An 18,508-nucleotide genomic window follows, 5' to 3' on the forward strand; every position below is an offset into this window, starting at 1 on the left:
GGTGTTTGTTTGCACCTTTATTGTGCAGGGAAATTCTTTACTAAAGGGAAGAGAGAGGCTGTTACTCGATTATATATGATTAGTTTCTATTTTCCAACTCAGTAGATGGATTTTCCATTTGCGTTATTAACCATGGCATGTGCAATCCAGACAAATAGATAGAAAAACTCACGTAGAAGCAGAAATATTTGATACGTGGACTTTTCCGAGTTACTTCGAAATAGAAACCGCTTTGTTTTCCAAGGAACCACAACATTAAACTAAGCGTCTGACATTTCCCTTCACCTACATTTTATTTTGTCTCCATACAGAAATGAATCTCATAAAATAATATTTCCACAGTGTTCTTTGAAGTGCAATGCCTTGAGTCTGACCCCCGGACTGGAGTTTGAAGATACATACTAGCAGAGGCTGCTCTAAATACGGCCCCAGCAGGGTGGACATGTTAAACTGTGTAAACAGAGCATTGCGTAGGATGAGCCACATGAGAAGGGGTTCATTTATTTGCGTTTGACTGGAACTAAAACCACAATGGCCTACAAAGAGAAGGTTGTCAGGAATCGTCTCTGCCTTCAGGGCATCAGGTCTCTCAGCATATTGAGCCTGGTTTACAAAATCATAAATTTTCACTCACTGGTGCTCATAGTGCACAGAGCAGGGTCAATGCTGTTGTGACCTTGCTGGAGTTTGCTACTTACTTGGATTGCCAGTTTATCAGAGTGAAGAAAAATGGCATTCTTAGTGTGTACCATGCACCCTGCTGTGATGAATGTACAGAATCAATTAACATGTTATTAACCAGCTGTAAATGATCATGAAGGGGAAGTCAAAGAGTCAATAGAAGCTGTCACTCTTAGCTGATTTAAAGATATCCTCTCTTTTCAGCAGGCCATTAGAATGAAACTGAACCTGTGGTATTCATTAGTGATTTAAAATGTGTCTGTTAACTCAAACAATGGTGTTTTGCAATTCATTTTCAAAAAGCAGTAATTACAGAGGGGGCTATCATCAAAGACATTTTGGATTTGTGGAGTGCATGGCTTCCCTAGCAGGGTGTCCCAGTGCTAAATGATGAGGCGATGCACAGGTAAATCGTTAGAACAGGTGCTTTTTAATTGTTTCCTAAACATCACTTCATTAGGACGCAAGTGCAGGTGAAGTGATAGGCTGCTCAAATGTTGAGGGGCCATGTTTCTGAAGGAATAGCCTCTCTGTCCGGCTCTTTTATTTCTAGGGACATAGCCCAGCACTAGGTTAGAAAACTGGAGACCCCAAGAGGAAGTGTATGGCTAAATCAGATTCTCAAGGTAGTGTGTGCCTGTGTTTGCGTAAGTGAAGTGGTACTCTGTAGTACATTTTAGTATCCTTAAATGCATTTGTGAATCGGCCCAAGTCCAAGATGGCTGCCAACACTTCCTCGTTTGAAATGTTGGCAGCCAATCAGGTTTCAGCATGAGATCAGAAGGGGTTGTGGATCCTCTGCGTCCCAATGTACACAACTGGAGATTTTTATAATTTACTCTGCAACTACTGAACGGATTTACAGCAATATACAAAAAGGTCGCTTTCTGCCAAATTTGGTGTAATTACGTTCAGCAGTTCAGGATTTTGTTGTGTCTTAAGTTCCTATAGAAATTAACATGGGGAAAATTTGTTTTTGGACTGCCCCCTTTTCTCAGCCCCGCTTGACGGGTCACCCCAACGCTTTCAAGACAGCCACTGAAGTGAGCGTTGAACTAGGTTTGAAATAACGCCAAAGTTATTGGCAAATGAAAAAATGCTCTTCCTATGGAAACTACATCCTAACTATAACTACCTACTGGCGACCTCCATTGAGACGGTCAAAACGAGTTACCCTAAGCCACAATAAAGCCAATTAAAGTGAGCTCGAACATGTTAGAACTTGTTGTTTGATGATGAATGGGTGTGTTGAAATTAATAGATTATATATATATATATATATATATATATATATATATATATATATATATATATATATATATATATATATATATATATATATATATATATATATATATATATATATATATATTCCAAAGCAATAACGATATCTGTATGCTCTCAGGAACCACACAACAATCCAAAAGTGTTAATTCTTCAGTTTATTCTCAAGTGTGAATAAACTGAAGAATTAACACTTTTGGATTGTTGTGTGGTTCCTGAGAGCGTACAGATATCGTTATTGCTTTGGAATTAATACTTACCGGCGTGCTTCACCGAAGAGTACGACACTTTCCAATGGGTCACAGCGTTGCAGCAGAAGCGGCTTTGTTTGGCATATATATATGTATATATATATATATATATATATATATATATATATATATATATATTTCTCCACAACTTGTCCTGTCGCAAGGGGAACTCTTATTTGCTGGTGCCACCGTCGGGACCAGGGCAGTGTCCCGTTAAATATTAGCCGCAATATTTCGAAAAATGATGATGGCACTCCACTCAGTAACTTTTCAAAGTTTTTTTTTCAAACTGTGGTCGCCTACGCGTTTCGGACAAACGTTCTTGATCACGGCAGTTGTCAGACAGTTTGTCCCTTTTCTCTTTCAATATATATACACACTTGGTCCATGCATTGCATTATGGAACATGTAGTTTGGTACAAAAACATTCAACAAACTTTATATACATGTTAATTTATTTACAAAGTGTGTTTTCTTCGTTCATCTTTGTATGAGTGTATCTTTCTTTGTACACTTGGAGGGGCTTGTGGTGTTTGATACACAGTGTGATTTTCTCTGGATGAATGTTATTGGTGGTGCGGTTTGGTTTTTTACATCCACTATTGCTTAAGGCATTCTTTACCGTGGCTGTACCATTATGCGCTGCCACCGCCTTTCGTGTCTTGTGCAGTTTGTTGTTTCTAGGGCTGAGTGCCCTTGTCACCACTTAGCTCTCCCCCCAATGTTCCGGCGTGTCTCACTTCGGAGTACCGCACACAGAGGTTTTAGTTCCGTTCAGCCCTTCATTTGTGTGTGTGCATGTGTATGATATCTCAAGCCCTTCTCTAGCCCTATGTTCCCTGGCCTGGCGGTGCAGCTCACTTCCTCTACATTGCTTCATGTTTATATGCAGTTTGCATGGTCCCCGACATCAAGTTATGTCATGTGGGTGTCCGTGAATACACGTGTCAATATGGGGGTCTGTGTGTTCTGGTGGTTCTTGGGCTGAGTGCCCTTATCACCGCTCTTCATGGCCACATGTCACTTTGTGACTCATGGGTATTAGGGTAGATTTGGGATATGTTAGCTTGCAGCATTTGTGTATAGTTAATGGTACAGGCATAGTGAGACAAATTATATTACATGATTAGTCCCTTCAGTCTTGTCACTCTTAGTTCTTTGAATTCCAAATCCCACCATGTGGGTTACAGGTGGACATACAGTTCCTCATCCACATTTAGCCCCTGGGGTTGCATCGTTTTGAATTTCATTATCAATTTTGATTCCAGCCTTCTTTGCCTTAATCTTCTATCTCCACCCCGTTATTGTTGTGGGATGGTGGCCAAACCAGAGTATGTTATGTCTAGCCTTGTTTTTCCAGGATGGCCAGCAATGTGCTTTGCCATGGCATAAGAGTGATCTCCATTTTGTATTGCACAGGTGTGTTCCATGATTCGTTTCTTAAGAGGACAAGTAGTGCTTCCAATGTATTGTTTTCCGCAGTGACACTGTAACAAGTATACTACGAAGGAAGTCTCACAAGTGATGGTTTCTCTTATTTCAAAATTCTTGCCCTTTGGGTCTTTGATGTTTGTCAGATTTCTACCAATTTTGCATGCTTTGCAGACTCTGCATTTTGTGAAGCCTTTGGCTTTCTTTTCCAGTCATGATGTTTCTTTCTTGACTTCAAAGTGACTGTGCACTAGGTGATCATAGAGATTAGGTGCTCTCCTATGGGTCATTAATGGTCGTTCCCCTATATCCTTCCCGATGTCCACATCTTTTTTTTTAATATGCCAGTATTTTGACAAGATTTTTTCAATTTTGTGGCTTTCCTTTGTGTATCTTGTTATCATTCTGGGTTGTTCTTCATTTGTGTCATCATTGTGGATGTCTGTGGCTGATTGAATTCCTTCTCCTGCAGTCCTGTTTAGGTTTCTTCTTTCTTCTTTTGTTAAGAGAGTTTCCGTTCTGTTTTTTTTTCCTTTCTTGCTGCTGCCTCACCCCTGTTGATATCCATTCGTTTATACCCTCTCTGCTCAAAACGTGTCTTTGTTCCATCAAAATTCTTTTCCATTTCACTTGGTTCTGAGCAGTTTCTCTTCATTCTAAGCAGTTCTCCATAGGGTATACTTTTCTTTAACTTCTCGGGGTGAAAGCTTTGTCCGTGAAGTAAGCTGTCTGTCGCTGTTTTCTTGCGATGAACTGTTGTTTCTATCCTGTTGTTTTTCACGTAGACTTTTGTGTCCAGAAACTCAATTTCCTTAGGGCTTATGTTATAGGTAAACTTGAGTCCCACCTGGTTGTCATTCAGAACAGCAAAGAAATTTGAATTCTTTTTCTGTGCCCTTCCACAGGAGAAACAGATCAACAATGAAGCTCAGCCACAGTGCTACGTTTGCCATATGTTGGTCGTTTTCCTCTCCTCAAGCTACGCACCTCTCCCACCATCCCATCATGAGATTAGCGTAGCTTGGGGAGAAGGAAACTCCCATGGCCGTTCCGCAGCACTGTGCATACACCTTTTTGTTAAATAAAAATACATTATTATAGAGACACATAGTTATCATTTGTGTCAGCATTTTGGAATGTTCATACTCCATGATGGGTCGTTGTTGGAGGAAGTACTGTATTGCTTTGAGACCAATTTCATGGTTGATGGATGTATATAATAAAATTACGTCTATTGTCACTAGCAAGTAAGAGGATTGCCATTCAGTGTTTGGTAGAATCCGTAAAAAATCTCTGGTGTCTTTTAGGTAGGAGGATAAGGTTGGTACAATTGGAGCAATAAAACTGTCAACGTAAATCAATACATTTTCATATAGTCCTCCACAGCTGGATATAATAGGTCTCACTGGTGGCTTCTTTAGAGTCATATGTACCTTCGGGAGAAAGTATATGGTGGGTGTGATGGGGTTGTCCACCATTAAAAATGTCCTCTCTTGTTCTGTTATGAGACCAGCTTTTTCCATTCCTCCAGTCTGTCATGTATATCAAGGATCATATCTTTTGTTGGATTCCTTGGAAGGATTTTATAGTTGTTGGTGTCTGCCAGTTGTCTCATAGCTTCGTCTATATAGTCCTGTTTTTCCAGGATGACTATGTTACCTCCCTTGTCGGCCAGCTTGATCCCGATGGCATTGTTGGCTTTAAGGGATTGTATTGCCAGTCACTCTTTTTTGCTAAGATTTTCAAGTTTGCCTTGATGGACATTTTGCATATTGTCCAATTCACCCAGGACAAGATCTTGGAAGATATCTATTTTGTTGCCCGGATATAGGGTGGGGCAATATTTTGATTTCGCTTTGAATTTGGTTGCGGGTCTTTTTCCAGTTTCTATGTTCATCTCCTGCAGTATTTGTGTGCTGCCGATTGGTGTGGCAGAGATTTCATTTGCTAGTTCATATGCAGTGCGTAGTTGTGGTATTTCGGATTTTTTATATTGTGCTTGATCGGCTGGCACTTCAATGGTTTTTGTTCCTTTGTATTGTAGATATTGTTTGAGGTGTTTTTTTAACTTCAATTTCCTGATATACTTGTACAGGTCAATTTTAGTGTCAGTGATATCATGATGGATTTGCGGGCAGAATGATAATCCTTTGTTTAAGTGGTCTGTTTCGCATTTGGTTAATGTGTACCTTGAGAGGTTTGTCACCAGATCTGGTGGCCTCTTTTTGTTTACTTATGTTTGTTTCACTTTTTCACTATTGTTCAGTTTCTGAGATTGTAGCCTCCGCTTTGGTCGCCTGCTTCTCCTTGTTTTACGGCTTGATTTTTTGATTTGAAGGAGCCTCTTCCTCTTCCCCGTGTCCGATTGTATCCTCGGCTTGGTAGTTTTGTTTTCGGCATTTGCTGCTCTTTGTAGATCAGTTGTAGCTCGTTTAAAAAAGTGAGTTTCTGTGTTCCTCTTGTTCTTTGTTCTTCCTCACTCCAATCAGATTCTGTTTCACTAGCCGATTTTTCGTTGCTTTTGCCAGTGTTTTGTTTCCATTGTTGTTTATAGGCGTTATATTTCTTTGCGAAGGTCAGGATTGTTCCGAACTCGTAGTCGTCCTCGTCTCTCCTGAACTTGCGTTGTTTCCTGTTTTGGACCTCTTCTTCATGTTTGTCTAAGTTTGTTTCCATGTCTGCCCTCATTTTCTTCACTATTTCGATATCCTCCTTCAGTTCAGTTATTTGTTTTTTGGTTTCCGCAATTAGTTGGTGTAACTCTTCCACATCTTTGCGAGCATATTTAATTATTATTAGCAACATGTTTCTAGAGCAATCCATGTTGTTACACCCCCATTCTTCTAGCATTTCTGCCATGGTGTCAGGGTGGTTCGGTAGTGTAAAGATCCTGAGACCTCTAGGAACCATGCCGCATTCCACATATTTTTCGAGGGTGAGAATTTCCCAGGATCTTGAAATTTCTTTTCGCAGCAGTTTTTCCAGCTTGATGAAGAGTTGTTTTAAATTTGTTGCGGTTGTCGGTGCATTTTTTTTGGCTTTCTCTCCACGTCGAGTTTTGCCTACGCTTCTTTGTTTCTGCTTTTGATGCTCGTTTTGCGTTACGTTCTTCCATTTTGTTGGCAAAATGTTTCGGTTACCTGTACTTCTATCACAAAGCCGCTCGGTGATGTGAAGTTGTTTGATTCTTAGAGTTTAGGGAACAAACGTCTATAGCTTCATGAATAATATTTTTATGCCTTTTGGAGCCTGCTATCAGATTCCTATCACAGTTCGCACTGGTAACTGAGTGAGGTTAGTTGTCTCAGATTCGTTCTTTCTGAGACCTCTGTCGTCAGGCTACTGTAGCCACAGTACCTTTTTGTCCACCTCGCTATGCACACACTCAACAAGCTCCCGCTGCCTTAGCTTACCTGGGAGACTCCCGGCTGTGTCCGTGTCCTCCGACCCAGCACGTCGGCGCTCAACCAGTTGGTAGCGGGGCGATGTGTTGATTTTGCTCGTCTTTGCCGCTCTCCCGTTGCTTGCAATGGCTTCTCCCTCTGTTTTTTGCCTTGCACCAGGTTACGCCTCTTGAGCAGCTTCTGTGGGTTTTCCGGGTCTTTTCGTTTTCTGGGATGCAGTAAATGTGTCGGGTTCTCCCCAGTACATTCCGTACTTCTCCACAACTTGTCCTGTCGCAGGTGGAACTCTTATTAGCTGGTGCCACCGTCGGGACCAGGGCAGTGTCCCGTTAAATATTAGCCGTAATACTTCAAAAAATGATGATGGCACCCCAATCAGTAACTTTTCAAAGTTTTATTTCAAACTGTGGTCGCCTACGCGTTTCGAACAAACGTTCTTGATCACGGCAGTTGTCAGACAGTTTGTCCCTTTTCTCTTTCAATATATATACACACTTGGTCCATGCATTGCATTATGGAACATGTAGTTTGGTACAAAAATATTCAACAAACTTTATATACATGTTAATTAATTTACAAAGTGCGTTTTCTCCGTTCATCTTTGTATGAGTGTATCTTTCTTTGTACACTTGGAGGGGCTTGTGGTGTTTGATACACAGTGTTATTTTCTCTGGATGAATGTTGTTGGTGGTGCGGTTTGGTTTTTTACATCCACTATTGCTTGCTATTGCTCCATAATGCAATGCATGGACCAAGTGTGTATATATATTGAAAGAGAAATGGGACAAACTGTCTGACAACTGCCGTAGAGGCGTGTCCCGGTACGCGAACCGGGCAGCTAACCGGGAAGCTAACCAGCAGCGTAACGGGAGTCTGAGGAGAAGCTGATTGGCTGTCAACATTGTAAACAGTCCGGAGCGGCCGCCATCTTGTCTCTCGGTAGGATCGAGAGACAAGAGGTGGAAAAAAAAAGGGGGGAAATGAAGGAAAGGGGGTAAGGTAGACCCCTCCTGACCCCCTAGGATTGATGAGGGGGCTATTAAAGTGCCCTGCGGGGCAAAAAAAAAACAAAAAAAATTTGCGATTTTTCGCGGTAGAGGCGCGTCCCGGTAAGCGAACCGGGCAGCTAACCGGCAGCGTAACGGGAGTCCGCCATCTTGTGTTTTTGGAGCGTCCGGTTCGCGTACCGGGTAGCGTCCCGGTAAGCGTAACAAGGGGAAAACCAAGAGAAAAAGTTAAAAAAAATTTAAGGGAATAGATTTCCACCAAACTTTGTAAAATTGTAGGGACTGTTTGTTTGATGTGCTTTTGCAAGGCCTCAAGATATGTGCACGTGTGGATTTTGTCTAATTAAGGTTAAAAAAAATATATATATCTGTAAACGTGCTCTGGCGCGCTTACGTTACGGGTTTTGTTTGCGCTGCAGAGCCGATACGTCACGGTTATGCGACGCGTCATGAGGCGTCTCACGTGGCTACGTGATACGTCACGTAATAAAGAATATAATTTACAGCTATAGATATTAGCTTTTAAAAAACCAATGAAATTCACTGAAAAAACCATAGGTTATAGACCATATATAGTTAGGAATTTGCATTTACAAAACCTTAAAAATTCACTGAAAAAACCATAGGTTATAGACCATATATAGTTAAAGTGAATATTTAAGGTTTTGTAAATGCGAATTCCTAACTATATATTGTCTATAACCTATGGTTTTTTCAGTGAATATATATATATATATATATATATATATATATATATATATATATATATATATATATATATATATATATATATATATATATATATATATATATATATATATATATATATATATATATATATGTAATCCTGTATCGCTTAATGCCAATGGCATCACTCTTCCACTCCACTGGAAAAACGAACAAGTCGGACCCAAATCTTCGTGCAAAATTAAGTGCTCTTTATTTTCATCGAGTAACACCCAAGCTGTCCTGCATGACGTGTTTCGCCTCTAGCCAGAGGCTTGATCACATGATACGCTAGTAGAGCTAAAAAGAGGGTATTTACGGCATTTGTAAACCAATGAAAGGCGGAGTTCTATACATAGGAAAACCGCCCAAATTAACTCATTGTGGTCTCGCTTTCTGTCCATGTAAACATAGCGGTATTTTGTTCAAATTTGATATAAATAAAAGGCATAGTGCCCTAGATAATAATGCATCATTCAGTTCTCAGTGGTATCAAAGTATCTACTGGAAATTCCGTAGAAAAATATATCTCGTATTTACACAATTTAGGAATTACATCAATTAAAACAAATATATATATACAATTTCATAAATAATTAAAATTCATGATATATACATACTATTTACAATAAAAGACATAGTGTCTGCAATGCAAATCCTATATGTAATTCATATTTGTAGAAATATCAAATTGTGCAAATTCTAGCAGGTAAAGTGCAACGCGCTGTATACATTTTTTAACCTGTAATATCACAGTACCATATATTTTCTAAGAACATAATAGTACGAATTGAATATGCATGTAAAGAAGTAATACCGCTGTTAAATTATGAAAGGCAAACCAACAAGACCACATTCATACTCTGGTTTCAACGAAACTATTGGTAATTTTGTGCCCCCATGTTGTAACCTCTTAAAGACTCCACGAAAAAGAAGACCCCAGTGCAAATAATACACAACTGTGAAACAAACAATAAAGTGATTATTTCTTTTCCTTTTCGTTTTTTTATATATTTTGTATTTTCCTACGTGATGAAAAAATATGACATGTAATACATTGTCACAATCATGGAGTGGGAGGTGAAAGAATTTACTTTTAACTTGTATTAGATGTTATTTCTTTCTTATTTATGGCAGACCACGCACACCACCTCCAAGATGTAACTTTACCACTAATCCCACAACTCACGACCTAGTCAGTTACTTTATCCAGTTCATGAACATCCTATGAGTTATGTATTTATCCTGGGTTATCATTCTGATTTTTATGGGGCTGTACGCTACGTTGTTTATTAATTATAAACAAGTGTACAAATCTTCCCCCGCATTCAGGCCCCTAGGGGCCTTACTGTCAAGTTCGATAATGTACCTTGTCTCCAAAAGGCGTAGCTTGGCATCCCTGTCTCCTCCTCTTTTTAATGGCGGCACGCAGTCTATAACATAGTACAGAAGGCCCTTCGGATCACTGTTGTGGACCTTCTCAAAATGGCGTGCCACCGGGTAGGTCTGGTCTTTCCCCACTATTGCCCTGATGCGTTGCAATACCCGTCTGTGCACTGGCAAGCGAGTGCTGTATATATATCGGAGCTCACACGGGCACTGCAGCACATATACGGCAAAGTCAGTTTTACAGGACATGCGTTTTTTTATTTGTAATGGCTTGCTCGAGAACGGTGATATGTACTGGGTTTTGCTGCACCCATTTTTACATGCCTTGCATGAAGCACATTTTTTGAAACCGCCTCCCAAAGCTCCCCAAGTATCAGAGATAGGTTTTTCCAGGAAATTCTTAACAAGTCTGTCCAACATTGAAACTGACTTTCTGAAGGTGATATCAGGTTTTTTAACTATGTGCCTGCCAATAACGGGATCCCCCGTTATTAAATTCCAATTCTTGTAAAAGATACGTCTGATCTCTTTATGCTGCTTGCAAAAGGCAACAATTACTCTGGGTGCAATTAAATTGGTATTATCCGTGACTCCTTCCTTTGATTTAACTTTTTTAAGGAGAGCCTCATCTCTAGAAATTGTAAGGGATCTATTTATAGCACGTTGAATTGCTTTGACAGAATAACCACCGGCCATGAAGCGTTCTTTGCTTTCGAGTTGTAATTTGTGGCATTTTGATTCCGAACTACAGATCCGCCTGATTCGCAGCATTTCCCCAAAGGGAATGCTGTCGATCAGGTGCCGGGGGTGCTGACTAGACGCATGCAGGATTGTGTTACCTGCCGTTGGCTTTCTATGCATTCTAGTAGCCAATCTGTCACCAGATACATATACCTCCGTGTCTAGGAAGACGACTGCTCTATCATTTATGTATGAAGTAAATTCCAGATTTAAGTCGTTCTTATTTAATTCTGAAATAAACATCTGTGCCGCTGTTTTCGAACCCCGCCAAATTAGGAACAAATCAACTATGTACCGTAAGTACAAAGGTACATGTTGTCGCATGGTATCTAGCGAGGGGCCGCCCAGCGCGCACTCCTCCCAGATTCCCCTGTGGAGTCATGCCAGACTCGGAGAGAAGCACGACCCCATGGCGACCCCTCGTACCTGCTGGTATATTTGGTTGTTGAATAAAAATAAGTTTTGTTCAAGGCAGATTCTTATCATGGATAACAGCATTTTGTTGTGCGCAGTGAAATTCATAGGCCGTTTGTTCAAATAGAATTCCACAGCCCGCACTCCATCAGCATGTCTAATCGATGTATACAGTGATGTAACATCAAGTGTTATGAGCAGACATTCATCATCCCACAATGCATTGTTCACCTTTCTGATAAAATCAGACGTGTCCTGTACATAGGAATTTAGGCCCTTCACCCAGTCCTGGAGAAAAAAGTCTATGTACCGGGAAATATTCTCCGTTGAGCTATTTATCGCCGATATTATTGGGCGACCCGGTGGTGTGGTGGCGTCCTTGTGTATTTTTGGTATTAGATAAAATGATGGGATCACTGGATGGTCTTTCCTAAGGAACTTATACTCATCGTCTGTCAACAGTTTAGCACTTCTCCATGCTACCAGTTTAGAGCTCTGTTCTTGCCAAGCTGCTTTCAATATTGCCATGTTGCTTTTTCTGTAGCATGTGGTGTCAAGCAGTTGTTTCTCGGCTTCCCCTACATACAAGTCTCTAGGCCACAGAACTATATTTCCGCCTTTATCGGCCTGGCGGACGATTACATTTTTGTCTGTTTCCAATTTCTTAATTAGACTGTAGTAACATTAGTTCTTTTTATTCACCACTTTTCCTTGTTGGTTGGTTTTGATATATAACTGTTTGAGATCCTTAATAACCAAATCGTGATACACATCAATATTATCATTGATTAGAATGGGTTGAAAGATGGACTTCGGTTTGAAGGGAGTACAATTTGTTGCTCTATCCTCTCTTGATGTGATCAAGGGTAAATCATCAACAATGTCTCCTTCTTGTTGTAGATCCCAAATTTGGTCAAACGTTGATCGGTCATCCGATTCCAGTAAAGATGGGCTTGTTTGTAATTCCGTTTGTTTTTTTCTTTTAGGTTGCAATAGAAAGTGTTTACTTAATTTTAGCTTGCGAATGAATCGATATGAATCCATCCTTACATCGGCATAGTTGAAGTTGGATGGGGGACAGTAGGTTAGGTCAAGACTTAGAATCATTTCATCATTTGCCGATAGTGGAATTTTTGAAAGGTTGATGATAGAATTGTGTTGTTTTAATTCCCCACTACTTTTTTCTTTGACTTGTTCCAGCGACCTTTCGCTGTTTGCTTTTTGTTGTTTGATTTTGCGGTACCGGCATTTTCTTCTGGCCCGTCTTTTTTGGTTGTTCCGGAGCCGCTTGTCACTGTTTTCCCTTCTATTCTCGGTCGAAGGGTATCGCGGCGATCCTGACATAAACAGCTGACTTCCTGGGCTAATTTGAGCTTTTCTGATCCTACCGTGGAGGATCCCGCAGCCTCGTTTTCCGTCTCACTTCCTGATGTGATACTTCTATCAGTAGAAGAGACCGATACCGTTTTGTTTGCAGAGTTAGTTTGTCTGGTTTTTCTTGCGCGTGCCTTTACACTTTCATATTTTTTTGCATATGTAAAGATTTGCCCGTTTTGGTAATCTAGGCGGTCGCGCTCAAACTTGTAAGCTTTTCTTTTTTTGATCACCTCTTCATCTTTTTTGACCCTCTGTAACATTTCCGTGCGTAGTTTGTTCATTAGTTCACTGGGTCCCAAGTCAGTTAATTCATTTTCGATTTGCTCGATTTCAGTTAGGATCTTTAATCTATCACTTTCCGCGTATTCCACCAATAGATTCATCAATTATATTATATATATATATCCAGAATGCCGCGTCTCCACCCAGCGCGCAGAACCTCGCAAAGGAAAGGACAGCACGGACACGGACCAAGTAAGTGCTGGAATTTTATTTGTGCAAATTCAGCTGCATGACGTTTCGGCTCCGAGGTGCCTTGCTCACATGACAACGTTCTCAATCAAAAAAACGCTCTTTTAAAGTGCCAGTAATTAGTTGTAACAGCGTCACGTGTGAGGGCTGAGAGTAGACATGGAGAAAATACTGGAGTTTAAATGCATCAACAGAAACATATCACGAGTTAATATCGAAATTATTACGATCTTTAACGCAATGTAAGATAATTGCAGTTAAATACTGTGATCTGTGTGTCAAAAATGGTAAAACAACACATCGTGGAATATGCGAATATATGGGCAATTTATATATATATATATATATATATATATCAGCTCAGAGTCGGGTGCACCCCCGACTGCAGGCACCCACCAAAGAGTGCAACAGGCAGGTGCGAGTGGAGCTTCAATATATATATATATATATATATATATATATATATATATATATATATATTCACTGAAAAAACCATAGGTTTGACCCCAGTTATAGCTAGCTGGAAATTTTACTGACATAAAACCATTGAAATTCCCACGTTATAGTTAGTTGGACTCTCTATAACTTGCGCGCCTGCAATGCACTGCTGATGACGTCACATATTACATCACTCATGACATGGTCAGTGACATCACTGATGACACCATCCAGTGAATGTGTGTCTTTCTGAAAAATAAATATGTTTTATATATGTATATGTAAAGGTCGATGGAAGAATAAATGTTTAAATAAGTGTCTTAATGGATGTTTTTAAAAAAAAAAAAATTGATTGGTTAACTGGCTTATTAAGTGTCTCTTAGTGAATACATATATTAGCGAGTATTGTTTAAATATTTAAATGTTTGTATCAGTGTTTCACTTTGTGTATAAGTGGCTGCATGGGTTGGTGAGTAGCTACATGTGTGTGTATATGGGTTATTAGATGTGTTTTTTAGTATCAGTATGAGTGTCTGTATGGTTTGGTGGGCGTGTTACTTAGCACATAGATGCATCAATGACTGACTCACTGTTTGTATGTGTTTTGAAGACAGCATATGTGCAGGACTGTATGGGTGGATGAGTGTGTATATGTGTGTGTTAGTGAGTGAATGACTGTCTCACTAGTGTCTTTATCAGTAACTACATATGTTTTAATCTAGTATATGTGGGTATTGTTGTATATAAGTGAGTATATGTGAGAGTGAGAGATTGAAAGAGTTCTTGTTTAAATAAGTGTTAGAACCGGCTGTCTCTAGTTGGCAGAGGTATACACTTCTGACAAATAGGGACACACCTTTTCTAGACAGGGCAAGGGGATCACACCCTTTGATAACCCTTGCTCACCCCCTTGGTAGCTTGGCAGAGCAGATAGGCTTATCTCGGAGGCTGTGCGTTAAGCATTTATGACCACATACAGTAATAAAGTGAATACACTACAAATGGACACGACACAGTAGTATTATAAAAATAAGTATTTTTATATAAGGCTTAGCACAAGACCAAATAACGACAAAAATATACACAATCTGGATAAATATTCTTGGAAAGGGGAATAATAGTTCAAAGGTAGTTTCTTCTTTAGCACAAAGTCTTTCGTATCAAAGCAAATATTCTTCTTGGAAACACAGTTCTTAGCAACAAGGTAACCCAAACGGGGGCTACACAACGTCGGGGCAAAGTTATTCCAAAGGTTCGGCGTCGACTGCGAGGAGCGCTACGTCGAGCCCGGAGTCACACGGACCCCCAACAACACAGTACCTTGGAAAATGAAGCACACGATGATCAGCGGCGTCGAGCAATCCGGCGTCGCGTCTTCGGTGTCGATCAGGCCTCAGCAGGCGTCGTCGTCGATGATGCTGTTGCAAAGAGTGAGCAGTGCTCACGGCGTCGAGAGGGCACGAGGGCGATGCGGTCAGCAGCGGTGCAGACACGAGGTCCCGTGTAGCTGGAGCCAAACTCACTACTCACTGGCGTTGCTGCTGGCGTCGATCGGGCCCGGCGGCCGGCGTCGAGGAAGCGGGACACTTTAGCCGTCACTCACGGTGTCGAGCTGGATTCGGCGACGTCCGTCGGCGTCGAGATTGCCGGCTCTTTCAGAGGTGCTGGATTCACAGGTTCCAGCAAATAGCACTTTAAGCAGATGAAGTCCTTTAGCCCTGTGACTTCAGCAGGAGACTGGCACTCTTCTAGTCCTTGGAGATTTTCTTAGCAAGCGTGAGAGTACACACACAGTTCCTCTCTCCTGGTTCCTTGGCAAAAATAAAGAAGCACTGCAGGTTTCCCCCCAGCAAACAGCACTCTGGCAGAAGGGGTAGGCAAGTCCTCAGATCAGCAGGCCTCTTGTCCTTGGTTACAGGGTTCCTTGTCAGAAGTGATCTGATTTCTTGGTTCAGGTGTCCTTCTCTTATACCCCTTCTCGGCTTTGATCCCTTTGTCCATGCAGGGGAATTTCCCAACATCCTGGGCCTGTTGTGGGTGGAGCCAGGCAGAAGCACCTGGCCTATTCATTGCGCAGGGCTGGGTCCTCAGACGCCCAGCAGGAGGTGGAGCCAGCATTGACACTGGCAGGAGCAGAGCCATCGGCCTCCTGGCAGGAGGTGGGGCTAGGATCGTCCATGGCAGGCACAGAGCCATCAGCCGCTTGGCAGGAGGTGGAGCCAGCATTGTATCAGGCAGGGCAGGCTATCAGCATCTACTCTCCCCCTACTCTCAACCAAATGTCCCACTCATCCTACACTGACTCATCCAGACCTGTGGAGCCACCCAGCTCCTGTCACACACACGCAAGACCAGCAGAATCCAGATATGGTTAGACAAGAAAATAGACACTTTCTAAAAGTGCTATTTTCAAACCCAGAGTCCAAAAACCATCCACACCAACGGACGCGTAATTAAACTCCGAGTTCAGGGATACCAAACTCGACATTGCACCATGCTCCCCGAGCCAGCTAGGATCATAGCATTAATAATCCCGGCGGCCCAGTCTAACTAATGGAGAGCAGGCTACCTCGCAATAGTGAAGAACGAAGATGGCTGTAATTCACTATTAGGACATGCCAACTTGGTCAGGCGTGTGCTACCTTATACTTACAATGCACCCTGCCCGTGGGCCTACCATAGGGGTGACTAACATGAAGTCAAGGGAAGGTTTGAGGGGCTTGCAAGTAGGTATACTTGCGCAGTCCGCGTGACAGCACTAGGCTGCACGTGGGTCTCTCAATGACCGACCCGGAGACATTCTTTTATGAGGCCGCTCTTGTGGGTGGCACAACACGTGCTGCAAGCCCACGATCGGCATTTGTATTTACAAGCCCCGGCACTCCTGGTGCACTAGACTAGGGACTGATAGTAAACCAAATAAGCCAAACATGGATACAATCGATACATCAATTTAACATAGGGAGCACTTGCGCTGTGGCACTGATCAGCAGTGGCACAGCGCCCAAAGCATATACCAGCAAAACATCGAAAAACAGTGGAGGCAAACAGAAAAAATGGAGGAGAGACTCAAGCCAATGATGTCAGGTCTAACACGTGTCCACTCCAGCTGAAATGTGGGGAGAACTACCCTTGACCTAGGGAGTCCTCATCACTAAGGCGGAAAAATCTGGACAGACCATCAGCATTGGCATGATCTGTACCAGGGCGGTGTTCCACCGTAAAGTCCATCCCCTGTAGGGAAATGGACCACCTCAACAGTTTTGGATTCTCACCCCTCATCTGCATCAACCATCTGAGGGGCCTGTGGTCTGTCTGAACCCGGAAGTGAGTCCCAAACAGGTAGGGTCTTAGCTTCTTCAGCGCCCAGACCACAGCAAATGCTTCTCTCTCTATCGCACTCCACCTCGTTTCCCTGGGAAGTAACCTCCTACTGATGAAGGCTACAGGCAAGTCTCGGCCCTCTTCATTCACCTGAGCTAGAACAGCCCCCACGCCATGCTCTGAAGCGTCCGTCTGGACAATAAATTATTTCGAGACGTCGGGTGCCTGGAGTATAGGTGCTGTGCACATTGCAGTTTTCAGGGTGTCGAAGGCCGTTTGACAGGCATCAGTCCAGATCACGTTTTGTGGCTGCTTCCTGGAAGTCAGCGAAGTCATGGGGTGCACAATGTTACCGTAATCCTTGACGAACCTCCTGTAATAACCCGTGAGTCCTAAGAAGGCTCTCACCTGAGTTTGGGTTTTGGGCGGCGCCCAAGCCAGGATGGTATCAATCTTGGGTTGCAGGGGGGCAACCTTGCCGCTCCCTACTTGGTGCCCCAAGTACACCACCGAACCCTGCCCAATCTGGCACTTACTGGCTTTGATTGTGAGGCCTGCTCTGCGCAGGGCCAACAACACTTCCTGGAGGTGGCGCAAGTGTTCCTCCCAGCTGGCGCTGAACACTGCGATGTCGTCCAGGTAGGCAGCACTGAAAGCCTCCAGTCCAGCCAAGACCTGGTTGACCAACCTCTGGAAGGTGGCAGGGGCATTCTTCATCCCAAAGGGCATCACCCGGAACTGGTATAGCCCATCTGGTGTGGAGAATGCGGACCTCTCCTTTGCCCCATCAGTCAAGGTGATCTGCCAGTACCCCGACGTTAGATCAAATGTACTAAGGTACCGGGCAGCCCCCAACCGATCTATGAGCTCATCAGCTCTGGGGATGGGGTGCGCGTCAGTCTTCGTGACCGAATTGAGTCCTCGGTATTCCACGCAGAACCGGAGTTCCGGTGAAGCACCAGGCGCTGCAGCCTTCGGGACCAAGACCACTGGGCTGGCCCAAGGACTGCTAGAGGACTCAACCACCCCTAACGCAAACATTTTGGAGACCTCCTCCTTAATGTATGCTCGAACCTTGTCAGTCACCCTGTAAGCCTTGTGCTTCACAGGAGGGCTGTCTCCGGTGTCAACGTCATGGACACACCAATGAGTGACACCCGGAACCAAGGAAAACAGATCCGGGAATTGTCCCAACAGGTGGCGACAATCCTTTTTCTGCTCAAGGGTCAGTGTGTCAGAGAGGACCACACCATCCACTGACCCGTCTTGCTCTTTAGCACACAGGAGGTCAGGAAGAGGCTCACTCTCCTCCTCCATTCCAGCATCTGTAGCTAGGAGCATGCCCACTTCGGACCTTTCTAAGTGGGGCTTCAAACGGTTGACATGCAGGACCCGCAAGGGGTTCCTGGGAGATTTCAAGTCCACCAAGTAGGTGACATCGCTCTTCTTCTCCACAACCTTAAACGGCCCAGTCCACCTGTCCTTGAGCGCACAAGGTTCCACAGGGGACATGACCCACACTTCTTGACCAGGCTGAAGCTCTACCAGAGTGGCATTCCGGTCGTACCAT

Source organism: Lissotriton vulgaris, chromosome 10, assembly GCF_964263255.1.
Source record: "Lissotriton vulgaris chromosome 10, aLisVul1.2, whole genome shotgun sequence".
In the NCBI taxonomy this organism is placed as follows: Eukaryota; Metazoa; Chordata; class Amphibia; order Caudata; family Salamandridae; genus Lissotriton; species Lissotriton vulgaris.